This window comes from Gobius niger (assembly GCF_951799975.1).
Source record: "Gobius niger genome assembly, chromosome: 3".
In the NCBI taxonomy this organism is placed as follows: domain Eukaryota; kingdom Metazoa; phylum Chordata; class Actinopteri; order Gobiiformes; family Gobiidae; genus Gobius; species Gobius niger.
The window spans coordinates 42,313,384-42,323,458 of record NC_136854.1 but is presented as its reverse complement, the minus strand read 5'-3'; the positions used below and the strand labels follow the sequence as shown (position 1 = coordinate 42,323,458).

At 40.0% G+C, this 10,075-nt stretch overlaps 1 long non-coding RNA gene across 1 annotated transcript in view; it reads left to right on the top strand.

Annotated features, from left to right (window-relative positions):
• Positions 1 to 8,532, top strand: part of LOC306960924 — a 60,027-nt gene extending 51,495 nt beyond the window's left edge. Inside the window, exons 2-3 of the long non-coding RNA XR_013792717.1 lie at positions 8,304 to 8,381; positions 8,460 to 8,532. This is a non-coding gene — a long non-coding RNA (uncharacterized lncRNA). The remainder of the gene's footprint in view (positions 1 to 8,303; positions 8,382 to 8,459) is intronic.
• The last annotated feature ends 1,543 nt before the right edge of the window (positions 8,533 to 10,075 follow it).

Sequence of the window (10,075 nt, the reverse complement as noted above, 5' to 3'; positions counted from 1 at the left end):
CCCACCATCACCACCACCGTCACTGCAGAAAACAAGTCAAAAAACACGTGACATTTGATTGAAATAGGAGTATCTGACCTTGATTTGCCAAAGGAAGAAATATGTTTGACTTAAAGGGACTGTACGGAGTTTAAAAATGTTAAAATTCAGTATTTTCCTCCCATGTTCCAGCCATGTCCTAACGTGTAGAATGAGCTCAGACCTGTTCACCACAACTGCCTCTAAAATCATGAACTGTCACTCAAAAAGGTTTTACTTCGGGTCAGAAGTGCCATCACGCACGAGCTTAACCTCTTAACTCCCACCTGAACATGTTTTCTCCAGTTCTCCAAATTCTCCAAATCTAAAGGTTTCTTCAAAACAGCGACAAAAAATGAGAAGAAAATGAGGATGTAAACGCAAAAAAACAAGAAAGTGACAAAAAAGTGACAAGAAAGCGACAAAAATAACAAAAACTCAACACAAAGTGACAAAAGAGCAGCAAAAATTGACAATAATCCAGCAAAAAAGACAAATATTCAGCAAGAAAAGACAAAAATCCAGCAAAAAAGTGACAAAAACAGCAAAAAAGAGACAAAAGTCCAGCAAAAAAGTGACGAAAAAACAGCAAAAAAGAGACAAAAATCCAGCAAAAAAAGTGACGAAAAAACAGCAAAAAAGAGACAAAAATCCAGCAAAAAAGTGACGAAAAAACAGCAAAAAAGAGACAAAAATCCAGCAAAAAAGTGACGAAAAAAAAGCAAAAAAGAGACAAAAATCCAGCAAAAAAGTGACAAAAAAACAGCAAAAAAGAGACAAAAATCCAGCAAAAAAAGTGACGAAAAAACAGCAAAAAAGAGACAAAAATCCAGCAAAAAAGTGACGAAAAAACAGCAAAAAAGAGACAAAAGTCCAGCAAAAAAGTGACGAAAAAACAGCAAAAAAGAGACAAAAGTCCAGCAAAAAAAAAAGTGACAAAAAACAGCAAAAAAGAGACAAAAGTCCAGCAAAAAATGTGACAAAACAGCAGCAAAAAAGTGAGAAAAATAACTTAAAAAAGGTAACAAAAGTGCCATAAAAAAGTGACAATGGCAAAGAGGAGATGATGCATTTGGTTTTGGCGGGGGGTAAGAGGTTTATATAGAAGGTGCAGTTACACGTATGACCTGAGGTGGCAGTAATGAGTATAAAATGGCCAACTTGCATCTAGCCTCTTTAAATAACAAAAATTGGCAGTTTTTTAAATTTTTCTTTTACTTAGAAAGCCTAAATGACTCAAAATAAGGTCAAATATTCCTAATTCAAGTCATTTTAACTCTATATCATGAGCAATCACAAGCAAAGCCGTACAATAACCTTCATTTATGCTTTCTCCGTGCATTTCCTCACACTCTTCACACTCCGCTTCGTCTCTTTATTCTCTATATTTTTGACCTTCGACTTTCTCGCTCCTGCACTTCCGCTGGTTTTGTGAGTCTGAGGTTTTTTCCTGAGCCTGGAGTCTGGACCTGGAGTCTGGACCTGGAGTCTGGACCTGGAGTCTGGACCTGGAGTCTGGACCTGGATTTTCGAGCCTAGAACCTCGCTGTGAACCAGTCAAAATGTTTACAGAGACCTGAACGTTTTGGACCTTTTTATTCTACAGATTCGGATCACGGACTGAAAAAGGCAACAAAAAAAAAAGACAATCTCACTTCGTGCCACAGACCGAATGACTTTTAAAAACAAACCAGACTTTAATGTAAATAAATAAACGTGCTCGTTGTTCTCCTCATTCTTAGCGACTCACGGGCCACGCCGTCCAGGGAGCTCCCGCCTAAGGCCCATAGTTGCTGGGAAAGTCTTCAGTATCTGTGAACGAGACGGTGTTTTTGAAAGGATGGTCTGTCGTTTTGCCTTTCCGCAATCTTTAAACGGGCCTGTAATCGGCTAAATCTGCTTTTAATGAACTTTTTGATTTATCCTCACTCTCACTCATCCCTCAAATTGCCTCCACTAGAAAGCATGTCATATCCTGCAGCCATTGATTTTAGCCTTATTTAAACCCCTTACCTCCCACCGGAACCGAGCACATTTTCTCCAGTTTGGCCTTTACCCCAGTCCAAAAGCTTCTGGAAAAAAAGGAACAAAACTGAGACGAAAACAATGATGGAAATGTGACGGAAAATTGATGAAAAAGTGGAAAAAATGTCACAAGAAATTGACAAAAAATGTGACAAAAAAATGACAAAAATGTGACAAAAAAATGACAAAAATTTAACAAAAAAATTACAAAAATGTGACAAAAAATTGACGAAAAAATTGCAAAAATCTAACAAAAAAATTACATAAATGTGATAAAAATTTGACCAAAAAATTGCAAAAAATTGACGGAAAAAAAACTAAAAATGTGACAAAAAATGACAAAAAAGTTACCAAAATGAGTTGACTACCCAACAAAAAAATCATGGAAAAAAAATCTGATGACGTGAGGAAAAAGATCCTCTCGGTTCAGGCGGGAGTGAAGAGGTTAAACTGTTCCACTTCAGCCCATGCGCCCTCTGGTGGCAACAGATTTTCCCAATGTTATATCAGGCAAAAAAAAAAAAAAAAACTAAACCCCCAACATACCCGAGTGCTTTTTCTCCAGTTTTCTCCAAATCTAAAAGCTTCTGGAAACCCTCATTTGAAAGCTAAGACCTACAGAGCTTCTTCCTTGTTTTTGTTATCAGGTTTTAGTCCCTTTTAGTCGCATTTTTATCACCAGCTGCGTTGTCGTACTTTCACCACATATGTTCTTCTTATGTTATTTTACGTATGATGCTTTTTTTTGTTGAATCTTTCGCCACATTTTTATCATATTTTCATTGCGTTTTTGCCACATTTTTGTCAGGTTTTTGCTCTTTTGTTGCGTTTTAGCCACATTTAGTTTTTTGTGTGTCATGTAACTGATCGAGCCACATAAGTGTGTCCAAAACATGTAAAAAAAAAAGCAACAAAAACGTGACAAAAACACAAACAAAAAAGGACGAAGCGTGACGATCACAACGAGGAAGAAGCTCGGATCAGTTTTCTAGGTCTTAGCTTTCAAATGAGGCGTTACACATGCTTTTCCAGTGACATCACGCATAGTTCCGGCGGCCATTTTGAATACCGAATCACATATCACTACTTAGGATGGTCGAGCTACAGCAGGATTTACTAAAGATCTAAGACTAAATGAACCCATCAAAGAGGAAAACAGAAAACCTTTCTCTGTGATATTTACACTTTGCCATGTCAACAGAGTCTCAGCCTGAGTCAGTGTTGAAGCTGCTCAAGACGTTAGCATGCTACCGGTTAGCAAAGTGTCAATGGCTTCAACACGATAAACATCTATGAACACTGAGGAAACACTACAGTAACAGCTCTGACCTCTGTCACATGTCGTATCCAAGGCTAGATGTTTGTGGTTCAGGGCTTTCTCTTGGAGAGGTCGGAGCTGAGCTGTTGAAGCTAAATGCTATCCGGTAGCATGCTAAGATCTAACACACTGACTCAATGGTCACATAAACGTGCGTCTCTGGGGCCGTGTTCTTACTGTTTTCTACTTGAGCAATGGTTACGAGTACATAGAAAAGTCACTCCCAATCAACTGTCTTTCTTTTATACTGTGAGTAGAGATATTGTTACTTGTTGTAGTACTGCATGATTCAAAATGGCTGCCATAACAACAAAAGTCACAGGACTGAAAAGCATGTATAGATACAGACGGCATCTCTGGAATCGCCCATATATGGTCATTTATGAAAACAGTTAAGGGGGAAAACAATTTTGAAAAATGTATATTTTCTCTAATTATTCAAAAACTACTTTAACAAACGCTGAAATATGAATATAGTTTCTACTAAATAATGATACAAAGACACGGGGAGGAGCAAAGTGGTTCAACATCCCATAAATACATGAAAAACGGAGAATGCTAACTTGATGCTACATGTTAGCATCGGGCTAATGCTAGCGGTTAGCTAGCGCTTGCTACAACTGCCGTTTTTTCACTTCTACTGAACCATCTGCTGTGAGGAAATATCCACATGGACCCGATTTACACTTGACTTTATTTACATGTGATAAATAAGTTCATATTCCACCAGAAAATGGCAAAAAAGAGGGAAAAATGTTGCTTCTCTAAAGATTCTATTTTCCCCCTCGGCGAAACCACGCCCCCTTCTATGACGAGATGCCGTCTGTATCTATAGGCATTAGCAGTTAGCCTGAAATATCGCAATTTATGAACGATCCAGAGGTTTTCAGCTGTTGTCAACCCGTCGAATGTCAAAGCCTCATTAGAAATATAAATGAATGTACAGATTAGACCCTTTAAGATTTTACTTTAAAGGTAAACTATAGTATATAGCATAGGTACAAACTGTGTCCTCTGAGCTAAATGCTAACTCAAATTCAGTCAAGTTTCTTCTTTTTTTGAAGTCGGAAACACATCCAATGGCCACTAAACATCATCTTATAATATGTTAATGACACAAACACATTTTAAGAAACCTGAATAGGCCCTTTACTGAGAGCATTTAAAGATTTAGAAACGTTTTTTTTTTTTTCTTTAAATGTGGACATGCCGCTGCTTTTCCTTCTCAAGAATTGTACGTTGAATCATCCCGCAGTGGGAGACTTTACTTTTCTGGAAGTGTTTGTAATTATTGTAAATAACGTTTTTGAAAAATGGGGGGGGGCGTGACTCGTCAGATGAAAAGACGACGAACCCGATGTGTGTAAAAAGTACTTTTAAAGAACAGACCTGAGCCAATGTGTAATAACCTGAACTTGATTTTGAATTTAAGTTTTTGTGTCCTCGGTTTTATTTATTACTCTTTTTTTTTTTTTGATCGTACAAACTGCAAAAATATGCCATTCCTTAAACCACTGGTCCATTTTTATTCAGTCTGATCTTTCTGTCTCATTTCCTCATCTGTTTGCTGTACTTTCATGGCATTGTGGGACCAATAAGAGGGCAGTGTGCAATCTGCTGTAAAGACCAATGACACGAGGCCAAATAAAATCAGTTCATTCAAACGTTACCTGGTTTGATTTTTCATGTCTGTTGGAAAGAGTTTTATGAATCACTTTTTTTCTTTCTTTCTGCTCATCTTTGTTTTTCTTGCAGCTTAAGAATCAGCTTTGATAGTTCTGCCCTGAAAAAACCTCAAAGAAACGATCATGGCCGTGTCTGAAACCCGGGTTTGAAGAGAACAGTGTTTCAGGTTGTGGCTGAAACACAGAAGAGCTTTTGGAAATGGAAGAGTCTCATTCCATGTTTGTATCAATCTTTACCATGAGCAATATTACAATACCATACTGTCTTAAAGTGGACATTTTAATCCACTTTATTGCGGATTAACCATGTTTTAAAGGATCTGTATCATGTTATTTTAGCCATCCCAAAGTAAAGTATAGGCATTTATATGATATGTTGTACCTCTTCCGCTATAGAGCACTATTATTAGTGAGAAATATAAGTATTTTCCGGGGGTATTTTGCAAACCCGGAAGACAAGACGCTTCGATTCAGTTAACTCCGCCCCCTCTCTCCAAGCGGATCTGCCCAGGCATTATTAGCAGGAAAATATATATAATCATCACAGCAATACGTGAAGTTACTTCACGATGCAGTTATAAGGAGTTGACATCTGCAACCTAGCTTCATTATGGCTAACACACAAGCTAGCACACATGCTAACATGCATGCTAACACACACGCTAACACACAAGCTAACACACACTAACACACGTTTTGACTCACCGCTCTGTCCTGGCCTCTCCCTCACACTGGGGACTCGCGTTGGTTATAAAAGTTAATCCACTTTGATTCTGGTGAAGGTTCACAAACCTCCATCAGAGACAGTCACAGAAAAATACTATATTCGTTCTCAGTAATCCTCCTGAATCCTGCTCTGAGCAGCTGCTCCGCCCTCTGCTGGTGAACCACTGACCTGTGACACTCTGTGTCAAACAGGAAGATCACAACTTCTGTAATGTAATGCCTTACGGCCTGATTTTAATTTATAAAACAGCTTTAAAAAAAAAGAATGTTTAAAAAAGGAGGCGCTTCCACGCCTGTTCTTTATTCTTACCTAACGATAATGTCACGGAGAAAAGCGCGTTTGGCTGCGAGAGGTGCAGGACTTTTTCAACCTTCCTAAAGAAGAGGCCACTCGCCACAATTTGGAATTTCTTTCCGGGATTCAGTGACTTTCACCAAAACAATGTTTTTCTGTGTCTGTCTCTGATGGAGGTTTGTGAACTTCACCAGAATCAAAGTGGATTAACTTTTAAAACCAACGCGAGTCCCCAATGTGATGGAGCGGCCAGGACAGAGCGGTGAGTCAAAACGTGTGTTAGCATGTGTGTATTAGCTTGTGTGTTAGCATGTGTGTGTTAGCATGTGTGTTAGCATGTGTGTGTTAGCTTGTGTGTTAGCATGTGTGTGTTAGCACGTGTGTTAGCGCTTGTGCGTTAGCATGTGTGTGTTAGCGCGTGTGTTAGCGCGTGTGCTTGCGCGTGTGTTAGCATGTGTGTTAGCTTGTGTGTTAGCTTGTGTGTTAGCATGTGTGTGTTAGCTTGTGTGTTAGCATGTGTGTTAGCACGTGTGTTAGCGCTTGTGCGTTAGCATGTGTGTGTTAGCGCGTGTGTTAGCGCGTGTGTTAGCGCGTGTGCTAGCGCGTGTGTTAGCGCGTGTGTGCTAGCTTGTGTGTTAGCTTGTGTGTTAGCTTGTGTGTTAGCGTGTGTGTTAGCGTGTGTGTTAGCGTGTGTGTTAGCGTGTGTGTTAGCGTGTGTGTTAGCTTGTGTGTTAGCTTGTGTGTTAGCTTGTGTGTTAGCGTGTGTGTTAGCGTGTGTTAGCATGTGTGTTAGCTTGTGTGTTAGCTTGTGTGTTAGCGTGTGTGTTAGCATGTGTGTTAGCTTGTGTGTTAGCGTGTGTGTTAGTGTGTGTGTGTTAGCTTGTGTGTTAGCCCGTGTGTTAGCGTGTGTATGTTAGCATGTGTGCTAGCTTGTGTGTTAGTTTGTGTATTAGCCATAATGAAGCTGTGTTGCAGATGTCAACTCCTTATAACTGCATCGTGAAGTAACTTCACTTATTGCTGTGATGATTATATATATTTTACTACTAATAATGCCTGGGCAGATCCGCTTGGAGAGAGGGGGCGGAGTTAACTGAATCGAAGCGTCTTGTCTTCCGGGTTTGCAAAATACCCACAGAAAATACTTATATTTCTCACTAATAATAGTGCTCCATAGCGGTAGAGGTACAATATATCATATAAATGCCTATACTTTATTTTGGGATGGCTAAAATAGCATGATACAGATCCTCTGCAGCAGACAGCGGTACTTTTTTACATTTTTACTCCTTTTCAAATACTTTGTTTGATTAAATAGTCCATACTATTTAATCATAGTATGGACACTTTTCCTTTACAGTTTTTCTCCTTTGGTTTGGCTCATTTCTTCAAACGGAAATTACATTCTTAAAACTCTAAGATCATTTGGCAAAACAGTCTTACAGTTCAGCACAACACTATTGCTCACCTGCAAAAGCTCAAACTTCTCTACATTTCCTTCTCTTTTAAACAGTCAGTGCCCCCAAAAAGCTTTGTCCCTTTGTCCTTGTGTGAGCTCTGCAAGTCTAAACGTTTAGATGTGTTGTCACTATGGCAGAGGACCTCATGTCCCACCTTTCAGTCTGAGCCCAGTCCTTCATTGACTGTGGTTCCTGTCACTTTTTTTGTCTAGCTAACAGAATACAATTGTGTATAAAACTGACAAAACAACAACAAAGAAGTAGGATTTGAAGGTAAGAGTCGCCTCCAAGGTTTGATATCACACATTGCACTCACACTGCCAAGGAAACTGTAACATTATCATTCACACAAATAAAGCAACTTCCATACATCAGAGTAAAAAGAAAGTTTTGCATAACATACTGTAACAAAACACACAAAAGACAATAAAAATCATATGCAGCCTAACCTGCTGTAAATAACTCACAAGCTATACGTTTGTTAAGTGTGACGTCACGACATCCGCTTCCGGGTCCTAGCATAGCGGCTAATATGCGATAAAAAAAACATTCAAAACTCTTTAATACAACAATCAATATTTCTGAAACTCAACGGGGAGAGCCTGAACCTACTTATTTCTCAGACTCACTAGCCAAAAATGCCGCACCTACTGCTAAAAAAGTATTATTTACTAAACTCGGTACTTCCGGGGTTAGCGTAGCTGCTCCGCCGTTAGCATTTATCTCCGCTAAATCGGAAGTACCGATTTTAGTAAATCGTACTTTTTTAGCAGTAGGTGCGAGAAATATGTATGTTCAGTCACTCCCCGTTGAGTTTCAGAAATATTGATTGTTGTATTAAAGAGTTTTTTGTAGTTTCTCACACATTTTTTTTATTTTTTTTATTCATTCATTCATTCATTCATGTTTACAACAAAAATATTGGCGGAGAGCTTTCTCACACATCTAAGACCCCGGAAGTAGAGCTGTGACGTCACCACTTAACAAACGTATTGTCTTTTTATGGACTGTAGACCTTTTGTAAAGCACTTTGGTTGTTTTTTGATGTGCGAAATAAATACATTTGATTTGATTTGAATTCTTCACTGGTCGCTGTGCTCACTCTCCCTCTCCTGGCCCTCCGTCCACACGCTCGTCCACATCACAGAGCCTCCTCCTTTGTTAGTCCAGTTCTAGTTTCACCTGACTGTTAATTGCTGTAATAATTGTATCAAATGTTCCAAGGGATTCATATGTGGTATTCATGGTATTGTGTTCATGACTAATCTTGACAGTTGAACAGACTCTTGTGCATGTGATGACTTATACAATGAAATGACGCTGACACGTTTTGGAGCGAAAAACCATTAGACTGAGAATCAACAATCAGTTCCGATCAACAAGATCTAATCACTTGGAAATTGTGCTAATTGTCGTCTACATAAGATAAGATAAGATAAGATAAGATAAGATGATCCTTTATTGATCTCACAAAGGAGAAATTCACTTGTTACAGTCGGCGTTCAAGAAGATCACTCAGAGTTAATAAAGTGCAGCTGATACAGAGATTATTGCACATGTTACTTCACAGTCTTATTGCACAGTCTGACAGCAGTGGGGATGAAGGCTTTGCGGTAGCGCTCCGTCCTGCACTGAGGGTGTCTCAGTCTGCCACTGAGAGAGCTGCTCAGCTCTTCTACAGTCCCGTGCAGTGGGTGGGAGGTGTTGTCCATGATGGAGGTGAGCTTGGCTAACACCCTCCTGTCCCTCACCTCCTCCACAGAGTCCAGGGGGCCCCAGGACGGAGCTGGCCCTCCTGACCAGCTTGTTCAGTCTGTTCTTGTCCCGCTCTGTGCGGCCCGGGGCCCAGCACACGGCAGCGTAGTGGAGAGCAGAGGCCACCACAGAGTCATAAAGAGTCCTGAGCAGAAGGACCTCAGTCTCCTCAGAAGGACCTCAGTCTCCTCAGAAGGTGGAGGCAACTTTGGCCCTTCTTGTACAGGGAGTTGGTGTTGTGGGACCAGTCCAGTTTATTGTTGAGGTGAACACCCAGGTACTTGAAACTGTCCACCTCCTCAATGTACATGTACTTAATCAATGGCAAAGATGTACTGAGACATTAAGACATGGACATTTGAAATTTGATGAAATGAATGAGAAATTCAATTCTGTTGTGAACAATTGCAAAGTGGTTTGGAGATGTGTCCATGAGAATGTAACTATGTGCTCATCAGACATTGCGATCATCTCCTCTTCCTCATTTCCTGAAGTCGTTTCTGGTTGATGTTTAGCTGCAGCACTTCTGGTTTAGCACCGTGAGCGGCTGCTGTTTATAAAAGGCTGAGCTCGAGGTCAAACTCTGTCACTGGAGACAGATCTGGATTGAAACTAGTCCTTGAAACAATGTATTTATAAAGTGCCAGGTTGACGACTACACTACAATTTAGACATTTCCAGACAAGGACAAAACCTGCTGAAATCAATGGGGTGGCCAGACCTTTACTAGGGCTGCCACCCCTGTAGATCCGCCCCTGCTTGGCTGTGTATGACTTTTTTCTTCAAACTTTTG